General features: G+C 52.1%; 1 protein-coding gene and 1 long non-coding RNA gene across 42 annotated transcripts in view; one reads left to right on the top strand and one right to left on the bottom strand.

Moving 5' to 3' along the window:
* CTIF (cap binding complex dependent translation initiation factor) overlaps nt 1-21,156 on the bottom strand; it is a 296,979-nt gene that overhangs the window by 114,073 nt on the left and 161,750 nt on the right. The gene's annotated exons all lie outside the window — the stretch shown is intronic.
* LOC138925411 (uncharacterized) lies at nt 8,012-13,175 on the top strand. The gene is made up of 3 exons (XR_011441526.1): nt 8,012-11,122; nt 12,546-12,690; nt 12,930-13,175. It is a non-coding gene; the product is annotated as an uncharacterized lncRNA (long non-coding RNA).

Below are 21,156 nucleotides of genomic sequence, written 5' to 3'. Positions count from 1 at the left end.
TCAAAGCCTTGAACAGGGGGCTGGCCCCGTGGCCAAGTAGTTGAGTTCACGCACTCCGCTTTGGCGGCCCAGGGTTTCACTAGTTCAGATCCTGGGCGTGGACATGGCACCGATCACAAGGCCATGTTGAGGCGATGTCCCACATGCCACAACTAGAAGGACCCACAACTAAGAATATACAACTATGTACTGGGGGGATTTGGGGAGAAAAAGCAGGAGAAAAAAAAAAAAGAAGATTGGCAACAGTTGTTAGCTCAGGTGCCAATCTTTACAAAAAAGAAAGCCTTGAATATCGGCTGGAAGTCTGAGCACTGTCCTCCGGCCAGCCTGCCCCCTCCTCCCCGAGAGCATCCGTGTCATTACCCCGCTGGAACTCCTCCCCACTCGTCTTTGCCTCAACACATCTTCTCTCGGGTCTCAGCGAGCTCAAGTCCACCCACTTTGGGGAACTGTCCTGGTCCCCTGGCCCATGGTGAATGCTGTCTGTCCCAAGGATCTTTCCCCGGAGTTCATGGTAGGAGCAGCACGCTTGCAGCCTGTGTCCACAGCTCACTCCTGGAGGGCGGGCAGGGGCCACACCTTGTCCTTCAGCCCCTGCCAGGCTCACTGCAGGAAGCACCAGGCTCCGCTGGAAATGGATGTGGAGGTTCTTACTGTGGCGTTGTGGGAAGAGGTTTCTGAGATAGGGGATGGGGATGGTGTTTCGGAGGCCTGAGAGTCAGGCCTCAGGGGGCTGTGGTCCCAGCAGTGTTCACCGGCTCCCTTCCTGTTCCGAGCATGGCCCTGAGAGCAGGGGAGGGGCCGGGAGGGGGGCAGAGTCTCCCAGCGAGCCGGTTCCTTTCAGGCCGGAAATCAAGGTAGGCTTCCAACTATGGGCCCTGGTCAGGAGGGCGAGTGATGTGGTGGAGGGTGGGCGGGCCCGGGGCTTGCAAAGCTGTGGATAGGGCAGCCCAGGTGGGAGTCATACTCTCATTTCTGGTGGCACTTTAGACCCACTGAGTACCCACTGCCTGGCAACATGCACCAGAGACAGAGAGGCAAAGTAACAGGGGACACTGGCCGGAGAGAGAGAAGTAGGCCACTGGGGTCCACTCCAGCAGTGGCTACCAGCTGTGTGCCCCTGGGTTAATGAAAGCACCTTTCTGAGCCCCAGTTCTCTTTTATAATAACAACAACAACAACAACTATGATGACGAATGACACTTGAATAGTAATTTCTATGTCCAAGATGCCGTTCTAAGAATGCAAATTAACTTATTCAATCGTCCCCACAACTCTATGCGTAGACAGCAACGTTATCCTCATTTAACAGCTGACAAAATAGGCACAGAGAGGTTAAATAACTTGCCCAGGTCACAAAGCTGGAAAGCGGGAAGCTGGGGAGAACCCATGCTAATGTTCCAGACTTGGCAGAGGGGTGGGGGCTAGAGTAAATGATTTCTAGAGATCTGCTAAGCTCTGACATTGTAATATTTGTACGACCTGTTAGTAACCTTTTAATGGTCTGGTTTTGGCTGCCCCAGGCTTCCAACGATCTGACCACAGTGGGGGAGAGGTGCAGGGAGCTGGACCACAATCCTTCTGAAGCCAGAGCTCCTCTACTCGCCGGGGACACAGAGGGACAGTCAAGGCAGGCCCAGGGCAAGGACTTGAGTAGCCACGACGCTCGGATGGGCCATCCAGGCATAAAATGCCACGGGAAACAGAGGGACAACCCACCAGACCATGGGGCGTGAGTCTCCTACGACTGACCGGAGCTGGCCTTGCAGGACAGGGCAGTTTCTGTGAGGAGGGAAAGATGGCCCAGCAGGGAAGGCCTGGGCATGGTCAGAGAGCAGGGAGTCGTCTGGCCGACTGAGACACAGCTGCATGGGCAGTGAGGGTGGGGAGGTGGGAAGAAATTCTGGAAAGTGAGGCTGAGGCAGGTCCTGGGGGGGCTCTGCATGCCGATGGTAGAGGAAGGGCAGGAATCTTGGTTGTGGCTGAAGGAAGACTTCGCTGAGCGTGGAAGCTGGATGGTCAGAGGTGAGCTTCAGGGAGAGGTCTGGGACAGTGGCCGGGCCAGGAAGTGGCTGGGTCACTAGTGGCCAAGACAGGTCGCGAGAGGCTGAGCCAGCAGAAAGAGGGGAAGCTGTCCGAGTGAGGAGCCTCTCGCAGCCTGCCTGAATTCAGGCGCTGGCTCTGCCTCTGCCCTGCTGTGTGGCCCTGGGTGAGTTATGGCACCTCTCTCTGCCTCAGCTCGCTCAGCTGTAAAATGTGGACACAGTAGCCCCTCCCTCAAAGGGAGACTGTACTGACAATGTGCATTGACATTTGAGGGGCCCTTTGAACACAGGACGCACTTTCTGAGAATTTATTACATACAATGGGATAGCCTGAGGGACTTCATGGCACATCAGCAGGAAGTAATCTGGGCCACCCGACATGGCCGGGCAGAGGCAGAGGGGGAGGAGCAGACAGGAGTCTATATTCCAACCACCAGCACAGCTCCCTCCCGGGGTTCCTTAGCAGAAGGATTAACTAAAGGCGTCTACGAACTTTGAAACCACAACTCATTACAGAGCGGCGTCCCCCACGGGGCTCTCAGCTTCCTGTGGCCTCTGACACTTGCTCTCTGCCAGGCCGCCATTTTGGAATGCCACCCCTTCAGGATGGGTACAACGCCCACGATGGGGACTCACTCCGTCTCCTGAGGGTGGTGGTGATTCTTCTGCGACTCCTTAAAGATGAAGAGATTGAAGAGGGACAGAGACGATAGGCCACAGTGAGCGAAGAAGGGCAGAGCCAGGGCCACAGCAGGGCGGCCCGGGGCCTCTCCCACAGTATGTCACCAGAGTGAAGGACCTTTGAGACCAACTGAAAACCTCCCACCGGAGGCCCATCAACCAAGCCTGTGCCTTCGGACTGTGTCACAGCCCATGGTGAGGGGGTGAGCTCACTTAGCCTCCAGCTTGGGGTGAGGCCACACCTTCCAAACGCCCCGATTTCCTTCAAGAACCCACTCTGTTATGCTATCTGTGCCCCACAAGTCCCTCTGCCCTGTTTCAGAGGCTCCTAAGTCAGGAGGGGTCACATCTTTCTGATTGGCATTGTGGGGTTCGAGAAGCAAGTAATACTACCTGACGATGACACTCACAGAACTCCTACGTCATGGACGCCAGGAGACACCTTAGAGATAAGGCGGACAACTGGGGGGTGTCCAGGGATACAGGACCTCTAGCGATAAAACTAGGATGGTCCAGGGTAGACGAGGACAGCTGGCCCCACCAGTTAGAGTCCAGCGACTCAGATCCCTTTGTTGGGCCAGTGAAGAAACGGCGGCCCCAAAGGTTAGGTGGTCTGCTCGAGCTCCCGCACTGACTGAAGGAGAGAGAGAGGGTCCTTCCCAGGCTTGACTCCCGCCCAGGGCTCTTCCCGCCACACCGCCGTGACGTGAGAAAAGATGACGCTGGGGAAGAGGGAGGAGGAAACATCTGGCCCCACTGGAGGTCGAGTCACAGAGGTTCATCTGGCGCCCGCACACTCAAGTCCCACTCATCACTGGGCACCATGCAGGGAAGGCGGCAGAGGACACGTCGAAGATTCTTACTTGTGAGGATTTGACTTGAACTTCACTTCCCCTCCTGAGAAGGTTCTGCCCATGGTTCACCATGACCGTCTCCAGGGTCTTGCTTGAGGCTTAAGGTCCATCCCCACCCATCTACTAGCTGCTGATCCAGGACCCAGGCCTGGGCCTTCCTTCCAAAGGGCCCAGAGCGGATGGCGGGAAGCGATATTTTTTTCTGCTCAAACGTAGATGCTGATGCTAGCTCTCCCAGGTTGTCTAACAGACTTATTTCTGGGCTGTGGCAGGGAGACCTACGGGAGCGGAGGCACTCCAGAGAGCTGGCAGTACTGTAACTGAGCTGCTAAAAGGCCCTGAGAGGACAAAGTAAGCAACCCAGGGTTGGGCTGCCTACCTCCTTGTCCAGTCATTCACTTACCCAGTAATGTTGACTGAGTGTCTGCTAGATGCCAGACTCTTCTCCAGACACTGAGTGTGGGCTTGGGAGCAACTTGACAAAAAGCCCTGCTCTGCTGGAGTTTATCTTCGAGTGGGGAGATACAGATTAATAAACAGAATAAATGCATGGTACAGAATGTCAGAGGGTGTTCAGTTCTATGGAGAACGTGAAGGTGGGGAGGGGACTGGGTGTGCTGGTGTGTGGCGGGGCACCTGCGGGAGAGTTTGCACTTTTAGATAGAGTGGCTGGGACAGGTCTCGCTGAGATGGCGCCACTGAGCAAAGAGTTGACGGAGGAGCCATGTAAGTACCTGAAGCAGAGCAATCCAGGCAGAGGGGACAGCAAGTGCAAAGACCCTGAGGTAGGAGCTTATCCTCTGAGGGGACAGTGAGTGTAAAGGCCCTGAGGTGATGCACCATCACCCACACCAAGAAGACTAGTGTGTCTGGAGTGCAGGGGGGATGGTAGACGATGAAGTCAGAGGTGATGGGAACCAGATTATCTGGGGCCTTGTAGACCACTGAAAGACTCTAGTCCTTACTCTGTGTGAAATGGGGAACTACTGGAGGATTCCGAACAAAGAAATGACATTTAAAAAGGCAGAAGCAGGGAGACCACTGAGGTTATAGGAATGATGCAGGTGAGAGTCAATGGTGCCCCGGACCAGAGGAGCAGGAGTAGAGGGGGAAAGAAGTGGTGGATTCTGGACCTGTTTTGACTGGCAGAAATTTCAGATGGCTGTGGATGGAGAGAAGGGGAGAAATCAAGGATGTCTCCAAGGTATTTGGCCTCAGCAACTGCAAGGAGAGCCGCATTATCTGAGCGGGAAGACTGGGGGGTGGGCAGGTTTGGGGTGGACAGAAGCTCGTTCTGGGAGATGCTGAGTTTGAAGAGTTTCTGAGACACCCCCGTGGGATGTTGAGAAGGTTGGAGGACCCAGGAGCCTGGAGCTGGCCTGGATGCCAGCTCAGGGAGCACACCTGCTTTCTCAGGCACAGCAGAAAGGTTTGTTTTTGTTTCAGTTTAATTTTTATTTATAACTATCTAAAATATTTACACGGTTCCACAGTAAAATCTCCAAATCAAGGTGTTCAGCGATGTCTGCCTTCTACTCCTTCCCCTTTCGGGTCTGTAAATAACCATTTTATTGGTTTTATGGTTTATCCATCCGTTCACTGTCTTTAATATAAGTACATATAAATATATGTTTAGATTTGCCTTTCTGGGGAGAAATAGTAGCATGCTACATATACTTTTTCCACTTTGCTTTTGTTCAGTTAACATTATTTAAGGTCATTTATTTCTGCTTTTTATTTTTACGGATGGATTTTTTCCCCCATTTTTATTTACTTATTTGTCTGCAGCAAGGTGACTTAGTCTGGCTTTCTAGTGAGCTCCACCGGTCTGGATAAGGGGAGGACAGTCCCAGAAGTCCTTATGCAGCAGCTTCTAAGAGAATGGGTTACTTCCTGTTCTGGGATTTCTTCCTGTTCTGATTCAAGAACTCCCTGATTCTTGGCGATAGACAGGGTGGGGCCTTGTCAAATGCTAGGAGAAGTATCAGGGCAGGAGCTGAGGCGCAGGTGATAGCCTGGCTCTGCCAATGTCAAGTGTTTGACCTTGGGGAGCCCTGTTCTTGCTGCAAAACGAGGAGCCTGGATAAGAAGATCTGGGTGGGCCTTGGAGTGGATACGGTGGGTCTGTAAAAGGACCACGTGTGGAAGCTGACCTGAACCTGTTCCCAGCAAAGCCATGGAAGCAGCCAATCTTTTTTCAGGGGAAGGAGATAAAGACAAGAATTCGCCATGTGACTGCCTTGGTGCCCGTCATGGGCTTCTCTGCGTATGGCAAAGGGCTGCTGGGTGACGGGGAGCCACATGGTGGGTCATGGAGGCAGGGCTGTGAGCAGGAAGTGGGAGAGCAAGTGCAAAGCCGGGGGTCTGCAGGGAGCAGCCAGCTGAGCAGGCATCGTTCTAAGGAACTCACAGATGCCAGAATGTGGGTGGAACAGCAGGGGCCCGGGCATCTGGTTAAGACGGCAGAGGGTTGAATGCTCTTCTAGGGGCAAGGCCAGCCTGCCCCGACAGGAGGCTCCTATCACCTTCCCTAGGAGGGCCTGGGGGCTCACTGGCTATGGTGATCCACATCCAGAAAGTTCCCGATACCCAAGGGTTGCTTTCATTCCTTCTTCCGCTGAAAAAATGTCAGATCTGGAGCCACCCATTCTCTCTGTTTTTCCTTCTGTCTCCACACCCCCAACCACAACTCACACAAGGAAAGGCAAGAGGCCAGGAAATAAATAGGCCAAAAAGAAAAATCACTGGAAGAACAAGAAAGAGCAAAACTGTGAGCCATCCCAAAGTGGCAGCCTGGGCGGAGCTTCCCACTAAGCTGTGCATCACACATTCCAGCTCACGGTCATCTCCCAATCTTCCATCCACAGCTCCGACTTCCGCTCTGTGCAGCTGGAGGCAGAGAGGGCCCCAAACCCCGGGGACACTGTGGGATCTGCTGAGTGGCCCCAGAGCATGCCAAGAGCAGGAGGATGCTGGCTTCAGAGCCCAGAGAGGCACAGGCATCCATCCAACCCTCTTCACCTTCCTAATCCCAGACGTGAAATACATAATCACCAAGCTCATTAACGACAGCCCCAGGGGGGCCGTGCGGGAAGGAACGTGGGAGAGGAATCCGCTTTCTGCACTGACCGGGTCCTGACTCAGTGTATCTTGGAAGGAAGAAGAGGAGGTCTGAACACTCCCACCCAGGGGCGGCTCAGTAATTGCAGGTTTTCCTAGCATTCTGGGGAGGAAGAGTGGCTGCTACAGAGAAGCTGGGGAAAAGGTTCTGTGGCAACTGTTCCCAGGAACGAGGCCATCCTAACCACCAGACCCCCCTGGCGTGCCCTTCTGACTCCTCCACTTCCCCTGACACACGGAATAACAACCAGCCCAGGCCTCCCCCTGAGGCCATCCCTTCTCCCCTCCACCAGCACGCATGGGTGTTTACTGTCGCCACCCGGGATCCAGGCGCCGAGCTCCCAGGGAGGATGGCAGGCGGAATGGGAGCACCTATACCTGCTCACCAGCGCTAAGTGCCCCTGGGTAGGAGGATGTCTCAAATTTTGATCACGACCTACTATGGATGGGGGAAACTTTCTCACCATCAAGCATTCTACAGACTCCAGCCTAAAAGGATGAGAACTGTGCTCTGGGACTCAAGACAAAACCCCGAGGCTGCCTCCAACACCAGAAGATGCAGATGCTGTTCAGGTACCCTCTCCTCATCTCTCAACGCCTTCTTTCTCCAGCTTCCTATTTCATCTTCTCTCCAACGTGAACTGTCCTCTGCCCCACCTTCCACAGGCCACATGCCTTCCAACCACGTGCCTTGGCACCTGCTGTTCCCCTCTCTTAGCCTGGACATCGGCATACGAGGCATCCATAGATGGGTCTACGGCTTGGTGCACTGGGTCTAAACTCTGCTGGCCTTCTGCACAGGGCTCACTGCCCTGACACACCCTCTCTCCTCGGCCCCTTGGCAGTGTCTTCTGCGGTCAGGCCAGCCTGCCCACTGTCCCTGAACATCACCCCAGGCAGGTCCCCCCTCGGGACCTTCGCCTCTGCTTAGTCACTCCCCAGGAATGCACTTCCTCCTGCCCTCGGCCTGACCCCTCTGAAGAGACATCACGTTGCACCTCCTCCAGGGAGGCTTCTTGGCTACCCCGAACCCCAGAAATCTTTCCTTTCTCTGAAGTCCTAGGACCTGTGGCCTGGCATTGTACTATTACATACACGCAGACACCACACACATGTACACACATTGCACGCACGCACACACCTCACACAGGTACACACACGTACAAAACATACCACACACATGCACAAACACAATAATGTTATGAAGTGTGAATCATTCGGGATGTCTACTCTCTCAACTAGTCTGTAAGCCCCTGGAGTGCCTGGCACAGACTTTCCACTCAGCAGACCCTCCCTTTCTGACCAAAGCCCCCTTGTCTGGGCCCCACTTACCCATCTGTATGGGGGCTGGGGACAGGCTTGCTCCCACCACCCTGGGGATCAGGAGGGTGGGTGAGGCTGACACCCTAAGTGCTTCAGCCTCTGCAAGAAAACTCCCATCTCTCCCCTGAGTGCTCCCCCAATGACAAACAGGATGCAAGCAAACCCCACTGAAGCCTGGGATTTCACCAATGTTCAAGGAGCTCATCTGATGTCATCTCTCTGACCACAGCAATGCTCGAGGGGGGCAGCCCTGACCTATTTCTGGTGGGCAGTCACTGCCAGAAGAAGGGGTAGCCTTGACTGTCTCCCCGACTCCCTGCCCCAGAGGGAGCCTCAGGCCTCCCTTCCAGCCTGGCCCCTCCCCCTGCTGGACGTCCTTCTTGGATCTGAGCCAGGGCTCACAGGGCAAGCCCAGCGGAGGTCAGGGAACCCAACATCCCTCGTGGCCTGGCTGAGAGCTAACCCTGGCTCAGGGGGAGATGGCCAGCTCTATCTCCGAATACCCTCTTTATTGGACCCCAAATTGCTACCCCTTTGCCCTCCCTGGCTAAAATGCACGAGGAGTCCTAGGATGGGAAGGGAGGCCTTTACCATGGACAAGTTTCACGCTGAGACCCAGCCCGGAGAGACCTGGAGAAGAGAGGGGCTAGTCATGACTTCTAGGAGGAAAGGGGTCAGTAAAAGAGGAGCCAGGGGGAGCACTGCACGCAGAGTTGGGAGGGTTCCCTACGGGCTTGGCTCAAAGGAGCGGGGGCAGGCTGCCTTCTTTCAAAAGGCTGCTCTTACAAAACGACAGACTCTGAGAGAATTTTCTTTCTCCTCCTCAACACTCCCAGTAGCTATGTGGTGGAATGGGCCAGCTCAGCCCCCCAAGGACGCCTTCTAAATACTCACGCAGAGGCACTTTCCTATCCCTGGCAGCCGGGGCCGATGGGCACCAGACTCCCATCCGGCTGTCTCATTCCTTGTTATTCCTCCCAATTGCTCTACACTCACGACTCGCGGTGATATCCCCGTCAGGTCTGGGGGAGGCTGCACAGCTCTCAGGGGTCCTGGCAGCCTGCAGGGTGGGTATGAAGGCCACTCCCTGGTGGTAACATTCTGTCTTCCTCCAGGCCATGCTTCTGAACGAAGACCCTGAGGAAGTGGCTCCTGTGGGCTTCAGATTGTTTCTCACTCCCAGACCCAGCTCCACTTCCCGAGCCCCATGGCGGGGGGAGTGGGGAACGAGGGGCATGGACTGCTCAGTGAACACTTCTTTTTCTCAGGTTCCTTCTGCTCTTCAGGTCATCCTCCCACTGCCCAGGCTCTCAGACTGTCCTACTCCAGTTTTCTCTCTTTCCCCAACCATGCCACGCCTGGCTCTCTGGGCCAGGGAGAGCTCCTGTACAGCAGGGATGTCTAATAGAATGTGGGGATGATGTTCTCTATCTGCACTGTTCAATGTGGTAACCGTTAACTACATGTCGTTATTGAGCGCTTGGAATGCAGCCGGTGTGACTGAAAAATTGAAATTTTAACTGTAACTAACTTAAATAGCCCCCGTGGCCACTGCATTAGACAGCACAACTGGAGACAAAAGAGGCTTATTATCACTTCATTCCAATGACTCCCTTTGGAGTCAGAGCCCCCTGAAGTCCTTCTAGCAATGCCTTCAGAATGGAGGAGGAAGAGCATTGGGGTAGATCAGAAGGGACATTAAAGGGGTCCTGTTTTGCCCATCACCACGGTACCACCACTGTGCGGTCCCTCACAACCTTTCATCACACCCACCAAAACATTTCCAGTTCTGAGGGACGTCTCTCCTCTCCCCACTACTCTGGACCCCTACAATATCTGGCCTTCTTTCCCAGACAGGACAACCCTCACCCAGACAGGCAGACAACTTCAGATCACCATTTATTCTGGAGTGGGTAAAAAAGAAGCACATGGCCTTCTGCATCAGGCCAATGTTCCAGAACCCCATGGAAAAGAATCTGGATATTCCTGAGTCTGGAACAAGCCACAGTTCTGCATGGTCTTGAGTAAATCATGTAGGCTCTCTGAGTCTTACCTACACCACTCTTACAATGGGGATGCTCGCATTTGTCTTATCTGCTTCCCAGGCCTGCTGTGGGAATGCTATGAGAAAGCTACGTAAGACATCTTTATTTGCATTGTTAATATTTGTATTCTTTTCTCTCCTGCCAAGGAAGCCTTCCCTGTCAGTGTCTGACAGATTCAAACATTTCAACATGCTTCCAATTAAAGCCCAACTTTTGATGATCATTGAGATTACAGAATTTAAGGGAAAATAAGTATACGTGTGAGTGTGTGTCTGTGTGTCTGTTCTGTGTGTATATCTTGGAAAGGTCCCATTTCTGGGACCTACCTGTTGGACTCCATGGAGGACAGGTGTGCTCCAAAGCTCAGACAACAGCATCCTCTGGCTCACAATCTCCCCCAGGGAGGAAACACTGTAAATCATGCTCCACGGTAGACAGGAGCCATGGACAGGGAGGATGGAAGGATAGAAGAGACGACAGGATAAAGAAAGCATTCTTGGAAAGATATGAAGTTGAACCAGAAAAGAAAAAACACAGAAAACCTCAACTCATTCAAAGCTATTGGTGGGTTTTACTGGATCATTGAAAGTGAAAAAAAAAAAAAAAAAAAAGGCAATGATACAGGAAGGAACTAGAAACAAGTACAGATGGCCCCAGTGGCATTCACACCCTTGTGTAGTCCTTTCCCACATCGTACCAGGGTTCGTCTGTGGGACCAACAGAATATGGCAGAAGGGACGGTATATCACTGTGGAGATTAGGTTACAAAGGACATGCCAGCTTCCATCTCTCTCTCTCATCACTCATTCTGTCATGAGCACCCTACAGAGAGGCCCACATTGCAAGGAAATGAAGCTTCCGGCCAACAGCCAGTGAGAAACTAAGGCCTGCCAACAACCACGTCAGGGAGCTTGGAAGTGAATCTTCCAGCCCCATCCGAACCAAGTCTTCAAATGATCGTAATCCCTATCAACAGCTTGACTGCAGCTCATGAGAGACCTCGAGCCAGAACCACCCAGCTAGGTTGCTGCTGGATTCTGGACCCTTGGAAACGGTGTGAGAGAGTAAACGCTTGTTATTTTAAGCTGCTAAATTTGGGGGTAATTTGTTACACAACAAGAGAGAACTACTACAGATTTTGGTACTTAGAAGTAGGGTGATGCCACAAAAAAAAGTCTAAAATGTGGGAGTGGCTTTGGGAGTGGGCAGTGGGTAGGAACCAGAGGATTCTGAGAAAAGTGTTAGTGAAAACCTAAAGTGCCATGAAGAGACTGTTAGTAGAAACATGGACTTTGAGGAGACTGCTGGGCAGGGCTTTACCAGGAGTGAGAATATATATTATTGGAACTGGAAGAAGGAGGTTCTTGTTATGTAGCTGCAGAATGTTTAGCAACACTATCTCCTGCAGTTCTGCGAAAAGTAGAAAATGTATCTAATGACTCCTGTGATCTAGCTAAGAGATTTGCAGCCAGAGTGTTGCAGCTGCTGGTTTCTTCTTGCTGGGTACAGTAAAGCGTGAGAAGAGACAGAGAAGCTAAAAGGAGGGCTGTTACATAAAAGGAGCCAGGATTTGCTAGTTTTGAAGATTCTCTGACTTGCTAGTTTTGAAGATTCTCAGACTTTCCAGACGGCAAATGATGCTAAAATTAGGAAACGAATCCTGAGCAAAGATCAAATCCAGGTCCTCCCAGGAAAGCATGGTCCAAAGATGGGGCTGAGGGTGTGACTATTAAGTCTTTTGTTAAGATCTCAGAAAGGCTGAAGGTGTTGCCTCAGAGGACTGTTAGTCAGAAAAAAGCTCTAAAGATTTCAAATGCGTGACTCTCAGATCTTCTCAAACAATAGAGCTTCCAAGAAGCTTAAGGGCATTGTTCCTTAGCACGACCCAAGGTAGAGAAGGGATGATTTTCAGGAGATTTGTGGATGGGTCTTATTTAGTGAAGTAGACTCTGATAGGATTCACAGAAGACCCATGATGTTTTTAAAAGAATTATATCAGTAGAAACATTGACAGCTTGGGCTGCAAGGGACAGGACTGTACGAAATGTACACAATGAAAAGAGGCTGTTAGACCTCCAAAATTCTACTGGCACAAAGCTGGCTGAGCAAACGACTCAGCTGCACATACAAGCTGCCTTTCATAGAAAAGGAAGGATGAGTCAGAGGCAGAACCAAGAGCCCAGAGTATTCACTGGGCCAATGACCTGCTGCAATCTCAAGAGACCCTGAGGGTAGAGAGTGGAGCCAAGAGTCACATCGAATAACTCCTGGGCAGGAATAGGACTGAATCCCAACCAAGGAACTTCCAGGATCTGCCTGGCTAGATTTCAGAACTGCTATGGACCAACGCTTCTGCATACTTCTTGTGTCCCCCCTTGTTGAATAGGGGTGTCTAGGGCAGTTACCTTATGCCTGTCCCACAATTGTATGTTGGGTATGTGGGGGAGGAGCAGCTAACTTGTCTCTTTAAATCAAAGGCCCAGAGATCAAGAAAGAGCTGTACCTGAGGAGCTGTATGTAAGGAACTGCACCCAAAGAGCCTCATCCACACCTGGACATGACCTAGATGATGAGATCCTGAACTCTGAGCTGGTGCTGTAATCAAATGAGACATTGGGAGGGGTGAGTGTATTTTGCATGTAGAAGAAACATGCATCATGGGGGCAAGAGGGTGGGCAATGATAACTAATCTCCAAGATGGCTCTGGCCTCGTGGGATTCACACCCCTTGTGTATCCTCTTCCACCTTGTACCAGGGGTCTGTGTGACCAACAAAATGTGGCAGAAGTGATGGAACATCACTCCTAAGATTAGGTTATAAAAAATCTACATCTTCCATCTTGGTGTCTGTCTGCCTCTCAGATCGTACTCTGGGAGAAGTCAGCTGTTATGTCAAGAGTAGCCTTGTGAGGCTCATCCTGTGATAAAAAACTAGTGAGGAACTGAGACCTGCCAATAACCACGTGAGTGAGCAGACCCTCCAACCCCAGTTGAGCCTTCAGATGACCACAGCCCTGGCCAACAGCTTTGAATACAATCTCAAGAGAGACCCTGAGCCAGAACCACCCAGTTAAGCTGCTCCTGGATTTCTGACCCTTGGAAGCTGTGTGAGATAATAAATGTTTGTTGTTTCAAGCTCTAAGTTTTGGAGTAATTTGTTATACAGCAATACATAACAAATACAAACATCCAGGCCAAGCTCCATTTCCAGTAAACTCTCTGGAAATAACTGGCAGAGTCCCTAACGCAGTCACATACACACACACACAACTATAAACACAGACATGTGTATACTACAAACACAAATACAGGCATAAATCCTCAGGTTTATGCAGCCCTCGGCATTTTATCTGCTTTCACAGCATCATCTCATTTGAACAGCAAAGCAGTCTTAGAAGGTAGACGTCCTGTTTCAGAGAGGAGCAACATGGGGCAGGGAGGTGAAGCAATGCCTTTGAGGCTCTGCGTTCGGCAACGGGACCCAAACCAAGTCCAGCCACGTCAGCACGCTCAAGGGGCCACACATACATCTGCTTGGAACCTGGGCACTGCAGGGGCTCCAGTCATGTGACTTCTAGAAAGTGAAGGAAGAGCAAAAGGGATGTTTGCCTAAAGGGGGATGGTTTTAGACTTTGCGGAGTGAAAATCCTGCCTTCAAAAAATACAACTCATCCACCCTCCTACCCATCCCCTAATGCGCTGGCTTCTGAGTGTGCCAGAAACGCTCAGCACTAGATCATTCTCTTAACTCTGGGTAATCACTGAAGTTTCCAGTGAAAATGCACAGTGTCTGCCCCGAGTGGCCAGATTGACCCCTGACCCCCTGGTTCACAAGGTGGGACGCAAGAGCGGTAAGTCTGTGCGCACCAGGAGCAGCTTGAGAGGGGCGGGAGGTGGGCTGGCTGAGAAGGCAGAGATGCTTTTCCCAGTTGTGTGCAGAAGAAGGCAGCACAGTAAAAACATCCTAGAGCTTCGGCCAGGAAAGGGTGCCCAAGATTCTCCTGCTGTCCCGAGGGCAGTGGGACCGGAACTGAACGAATGGTGAGGCCTTGGGAGGGAGCTGGCCTTCGTGGGCCCTACCTAGAATGGTCTCAATGACCACCGTCCTTACCCGACTCCTGACTGTCTCCAACCTTCCAGAACATCAGGGCAAAGTCAGAATCCTGCCCTCTGCCTGTCTCACCCCGGTCTCCACCCAGCCTCTCCGAGCCACAGCCACAGCTCACGGTTCAAAGGCCCCAGGTGTCCCGCTCAGGTGATCAGGCAGTGCCATCTGCTCCCTGACACACCGAGCCAGTCTGGAAGACGTGTTTACTGCGGCCACTTGGCCACCAGACCAAACACACACACACAGCCCCCTACAGTATTCTTTTGTTTCTAAAAACATTTCTCATCTTTGTTTTGAGTCCACACACATCGTTCTGAGCTCAGCGTCAGTCCCCACAAACAGAGAGCCCGAAACTGGATCCTTTGTCCATGGAATTCTCCCCTTGAAGCTGAAAAGATGGAGTTTGAAGACAACTCAAGGGCAGCGTATTCCTGAGGAAGGGGTAACTGTGGATAATGCTGTCTTGGGGCGACTGCTTTTGCTCTGGGCTCATCTGTTGACCTGGAGAGGTGCCTCTGGATACGGGGCTCACCGTCCCACACGCTGTGAACAAGTGTCCTGCACGCTCTCGGGCCTCCCCCCATCCCCAAATTCTGCAGCCACTGCACCTGCTCCAGGTGAGCCAGGGAATTCGAGCATGGCGGGGGAGCTCTCTCAGTCCGCGCCGGGCCTGGTGCACCCCAGCAACTGTGGGGAAGGTCAGGGAGGAGGATCGAGGGAGGCTAAGCAGAGCATGGAGAGTGAAGAGTAGGGGCAGGCAGAACCTGTAACATGGAGGGAGCAGCAAGGGCAAGGGTCAGGTGAGGAAGGTACTAAGCAGAGGGGCCAGGCACGCGGCAGGAGTGACTTGGCTCGTTCAAGGGACCGAGAGAACACTGGGGCCGGGAAGCTCAGTGAGCGAGGACAGTGTGGTGGGAGAGGAGCTGAGGGCAGGGTGAGCAGCCCTGTCTTCAGGGAGCGGAGGCAGGGAGGTCAGCATGGCTGGCACTGTCAGGGCTTCTGCAGGTCTGTTAGCAAGGTCACACGCTGTTTAATAATTCCTCCAAAAACCTCTGCAATGTTAATGTGCTGGTGACTGTAAGTTTTGAGCTCCCCAAGAATTGTTGGTGAGTTTGAGTGTCTACCTACAAGCTGGACCTACAGATCTTGGCAAGGGTGTGAGCCTGTCCACTCCTGCTGCTGGGGCTGTCTGTCTGTCTGTCCAAGCTTACTTAGAAAGAATGGGCAGCTCCATGCATTCTGCATTTTGAAGGGCACTCAGATGCCTGCAGGGTTCGGAGAGCTAGAGACAATGACACAACTGCCACTTGAGAGATGGCCCCTGGGCACACAGGGGACACCTTGGTCTTCCTTTCCCCCATGGGGGCTAAGCACAGGCATTAGCTCTGGGGACCCGAGGGCCTGTCTTCTTGAGTTATTTTAATTCTGTTTGCTGATGTCTTGCCTAATTGAGCCCCTGCATCACTTCTGGAAATCAAGCCCTCCCAAAATACTCCAAACCATAATAGAGGCCACCTTGGCTTCCCCCAAACACACGCATTGGAATAAATGGCTAAAATTAAATTACTGGGAAGACTCAGAAATAACTCCTGGAGCTCAGGGTAAATGCTGACCCAGGCAGGAAGGCTCCTGGGTATTTTTAAAACCTGTGCTCCGGTCCCTGCTGGGGAGCCTCAGGGAGTAGAGGGCACCCTCGTGCCCTGGCCTTGTCCTCCCGGGACTGGGGGGAGCTGGCAGCTGGAGGAAGCTCTCCCCAGCCAGACGGCCCTCCCCTGAGAGCTGTCCACCATTCTGAAACTCACACCACCCTTCTTCCGGCCCCTCACTGGGTGGGGCCCCCACAACCTGGGAAAGCTCTGGGCTATCACAGGAACTTCCTAAATATGTCCACGCATGAATCATCCGGATCAGGGAAGGGATCCATGGGCATGACTGACCTGGTGCAGGGGTGCAGAGGGCAGAGGGTGGGCCACCCTGTCTGGTGGGTCTTGTCTGCAATCTCACCATTCGTTCACTCCCTTTAATTATGCACTAGCCCTCCCCTCCGTCCTTCTGAAAACAGCAGTTCCCATGCTGCCAGTACGACCCCTGGCACATGAGTTCATCAGGGCTTAACTAGGGGGTGTACGTGGAAAGCAGTGAGGGACACAGAAGAGGAAGGCCGAGCCTGCCGAGGAGGGGCAGAGGGAAGTTTCCCCACAGAGAACTGCTTAGGGGCACAGGCTCTGAAGCCAGATGGCTTGAGTTTGCAGTCATGCTCAGCTACTTCCTAGCTCTGTGACTTTGGGCAGGTTACTTCACTTCTCTGTGCAAGTTACTTTCATCATCTGTAAAAACAGTATCTCCTTCCTAAGGTTCTTGGGAAGATTATATGAGCTGATATTTGTAAAGGGCTCAGTGTGTCCTGAACACGGTGAGCATTCTGGAAGTGCTTGTTCAATCACTGAGTGACTTCCAGACGGGACTGAAGGTGGGCCAAGGTTTCCTGTGGGTTCAGCAAAGAGGCCCTAGAAACAACGGGATGCACAGCCTGTCCTATGAACAAGGAGGTCCCGGGCAGTGTCGCATGTCAGGCAGCCAGGATGCTCAGAGTATGGGGGCTCAGACAGGCGTGGCTGGGTGCCCAAGGTGCAGACCTGGACCAGATTTGGTCCCAAAAGATGTACACAGGAGCAGCAGACATGGCCCACCTTTCTGGAACTTTCTGGATAGGGTGCATGGGCCGGGCTGAAGACGTAAGGGGTACTGGTTATTTGCACTGAAAGCCTCAACTGGCCTGTGGAGTGTCTCTCAGTTCTGTCTTTCCCAACATGGTTAAGGAATGGAATATTCTGGGGGAGAGTTCTCTTCCATCTTTAGCCCCACACTCTTCCTAACGCATTTGAGAGCTGGAATCAGGAACTCCATTCTATCACCGAGAAAACCGCAGGCTCCAAAGTAGAAGGGAATCGCCCTGGGTCACACCACAAGGATGAATACCCAGATTCCACGACTGCTGGTCCAGCGTTCTTCCCTTCCCAACACACTGCTCAGGGCACAGGGGTCCCAGGAGTGAATGGGAAGAAGGACAGGGGACTCATGTTTCTGTACTAAGGGCCGGGCAGGGGCTGGGACTCCTCATGTACCTGCCGTCACACGCCATCTACGGCCATCCTTGCAGGCTGTACATCCATGCCCTTGGGGTCAATAGGAAGAGTGGGCTTGGAGAGGGCCCTTATTTTCTCCAGACCCCCTGGGTGGTGAGGGAGGAGCCAGTCCTGAAGTGAGCCTGGCTCAGGCCCCAGGGTGCCCATCACACACACTGCCTTGAGGGGAGGCTGCACAGACTTGGTGCCAGGCGCCTGGTCACCTGGGGCCCTCAGAGTTGCCTGTTTCCATCTGCTCCAGCAAGGGAGGAAGGGCCAGGGATTAACATTTGTGAACCAACCCCCCAAAGCCCAGCATTTCAGTAAAAGAGAGACTAAGACCTCCGTGGAGTAATTAAACCCATTCGGCTGGCTGGTTCCTGGGGTCCTTTCTACTTCCTGTGCCAGGCACAGAGCTGGTAGAGATGGCATTTATCTCTCTACGGCCAGTTTCCTAGTCAGCATTTCTCCAGCTCTCCCAGCCACTAGGAGCATGCCCCATGCCTCCTCTTCGGTCAGCTTCCTTGCCTGCAAATCTCCTTCGCTTGCCCTCCAGGGTTTAAGGGGTCTGAATGAATCCTAGTAGCTGGAAAAAGGGGAAGAGAGTGAACAAGTAGGAGCAATGCTCAGCTTCCCAGCTGTGGGCACAGACGGGAGATGCCCACTGCCAGGGTGGGCAGACCTGGCACCCAGGAGCTCTGCCAAAATGTGCAGAATAGCCCCCACATGGATTCGAGTCCTGGGCCAAGCGACATGCTGGTCCTTCCCTGGGAGGGGGACCCCACGGCCTTGTTTTCTTTCCCACAAAGTGTGATGCCAAGAGTAGGTCCTGAGCATGAAGCATGTGCCAGGAAGGAGAGGCAGGAAAGGGCATCCAGGGACGATACGTTGCTCATGGGTGAGTTGTGGGCCGGCCTTCCTGGCAGCCTGTTCTGCCCAGGAGTGCTGGGCAAGACGGCTGCATTGTCCAAAGGATGATCTGACCATTAGGATTTGCATGAAGGCTGGGGTCTTCTCTAGGCATACCAAGGCCTTCACGTCAATCAAACAGGGACCTGGACATCTGGCTTCAAGAAATGAGCTGCTCTTCTTTCCAAGAGAGCCCGCTTAGGGGTGGGCGTGGGGGAGGAGAAGGAGCCTAAAAATAATTCCTATCTGACTCATTTTGCTTAGAATCTGACAGGGCTGCCTGCCAGGTGGGGGTTTGCCTGCCCCATTTTCTTATCTATCTTTAGCAGAGACTTAATGAGGGCAATTTCCTTGCTGGGATATAAAGACAAACCGCAGGCAGTGGGAGCGTGGATCTGTCTCACTGTCCCCGGGGCTCCCGATGACAGGATGACAATGATGGTCACTGCAGGGCTAAGCAGTCTGGAGGGCTCTGAGGATGGTGTCATCCCAGGATGGGGCAAAGCAAGCAGAGGACCCCTCCATGAAACACAAGCCAGGTGACGACCCAGGGAGGATGTGCCTCCCTCTCCCCGCTTCTCTTTCCTCCAGCTCTACCACCGCCACATGAACAAGACAAAAGACTCAGGCCTAAAATCCCACCACCCACAACATCCTCCTTGACCTTCAGCATCTCTCTCCCTGTTTTAAAGAGCGAGCACAGTCAATTCTCATTATTCACGAGAGTTACATTCTCCAAAGTCCCACAAACACTGAATTAGAGGACACCGAACCACTGCTCCTGGGGGAAATACAGGGCAGAGCTCCTGCATGCCTCTGGTCACAAGATTTTCTCCAGCTGATCAACATATGACTTCATTTTATGTATGTTTCTGCTTAAAGACAGTTCATTTACTATATAACGCTGATTCATTAATGTTGAACTCACGGCCAACAGCACTACAACTCATGGCTGAAGGAAGCACCTCTAGCACACGTATTTTCTCCATAAGGCACATCGCAGCCTTCTTGTGCTTAGGAACACCAGACAGCACTTCAGCGCTATGCTCGGGGGTTTTTTAAACAGCAAATTCACCAACAAGAAGCACACCTACATGAAAAACATGGCACTAAAGAGATCAGGAAAAGGACACGATTATAGTATGAGAGCTGGAACAAGAAGGCAGAGCATCTCCTCGTTTGACCTCAGCTGGGAACATGAGTGTCGGGCGGCTGGAATTTCTCCCTACTCTGTGTATGTCAATGACTGACCTTGAGAGCACTGTGAGTATTGATCTGGGGATCACAAATAAACTTTAGCAAGTAGGCGAATTTGCAAAAATGGAATCCACGAATAATGAGGATTGACTGTACTTCCAAAATGGGTACCTTAACAACTCATGTGAACTGGATGATGGTTAGATCCCAGGCTCTGAACTTGGTTAGTTCCTGATCAGTTCCTGGTGGGCAAGATCTAAGATAGTCATCTTCATAGCATGAAGGACTCCACGACTGAGTGGTCTGAGCTGCTAAAGGAAACATCAAGCTCCAGAAAGCAACTGTGACTTAAAGACAGGGGCTTAAGGAGGCCCCAGGAATCCTCCAGGGTCCTCGCCCAGGAGCCCAGATGTGAAAAGGAGGAGAGGTAAGGTGGATTTCAGAATGGAAGGAGGGGTCTCCCGTAACTGGTGATGGCCATCAAAGCATGAGGTGGAGTTGTCAGAGCTTGTCAAGGAGTGGGTTTAACAAGTGTTAATGACAATTCTAAAATTAAATTTTTGTATTTAGAGTGAGAAGGAGGAGGGAAGCGGGAAGCTGCTGATGGGGTGGATGATGTAAAATTAAGGGGGTGGCTGAAAGAAAGGTTTGCCTTCTATCGGAGAACAAGTCTTGGACCAGGAAACGCAGACCCCACTAGAGCATCCCTACGATGCTGAGGGCCTCCGAGGAGACGGTGGGCGGGCAAAGCGTGCTTTGACTTTTCACCTTCTTGCCTGAGGGGTAGAGTAATGTTGCTCAGGAAAAGAGAACTCTTCGTGTGAGGTCACAAGTGGCCCCGACCACGTCTGAGGAATCCTGGAGACTGTAGCTATGTGCATACAGTTCCAATTTTCAAAAATCAGAAAAATACAGATATCTCTCCCAAAGAGATTCCCAAACAGATAATTTGGAGGAAAAGATGCAACCACTCATAGCTAGCACAGATACGCACAGACCAAGTCACAACCAGAGCAGATCTACGTCCTTTCCTGATTGGTTACTAGCCTGGGGAACCCTGCAAACATCGAGATTCAAGGAGTGTTTCCAGGGTCTTGCCACATCACTCCATCCTGGGACTTGCCTTATTCATTCAAAAAAGTTTTTTTAATTGAGATATAATTCACATACCACAAAACTCACCCTTTTAAATGACATCATTCAGGATTTTTAGTATATTCACAAAGTTGCATACCCATCACTACTAATTCCAGACGTCCTATTTGCTTTCATCAGTGACCTAGATGATGTCACAGAGAGACCTTGCAAAATTAAATCTGATAGCTGACACTAACTTTATCCCCAGGGAAAGAGCCTGGCACCCAAGGAAGGTTTGGGCACATGTTGGCAGAGGAAAGGGAGGCAGGACAAAATTTTTAATTGGTTCCACAATTAGAGGACACCAAGCCACAGTCATGGTCAGTCGGAGGACAGAGGGAGCAAGAGCTGCTGAGGGCTCTGCTCACCCTGCATCACCCAGGATGTGTCCCGACTGCACCACCTGGGGACCCAGGCAGGGGTGACACTCAGAGATGTGGGGATGGCCCGTTCTCCTGTCTCTCACCCAGGGGAGCCATCTGACACTAGCTGGAGATGACCATGGCATTTCTTTCTTCTTCCTTTCAAATCTACTTTGCACATGGAGTAAATTAACCATTCTGAGACCTCACTTAACGAAACAAATTAATTTGGAGAACAGCTCTCCTGTCTC

This window comes from Equus caballus, chromosome 8 (assembly GCF_041296265.1).
Source record: "Equus caballus isolate H_3958 breed thoroughbred chromosome 8, TB-T2T, whole genome shotgun sequence".
In the NCBI taxonomy this organism is placed as follows: Eukaryota; Metazoa; Chordata; class Mammalia; order Perissodactyla; family Equidae; genus Equus; species Equus caballus.
The sequence above is the reverse complement of the archived record's forward strand: the minus strand, read 5'-3'. Positions and strand labels throughout refer to the sequence as shown.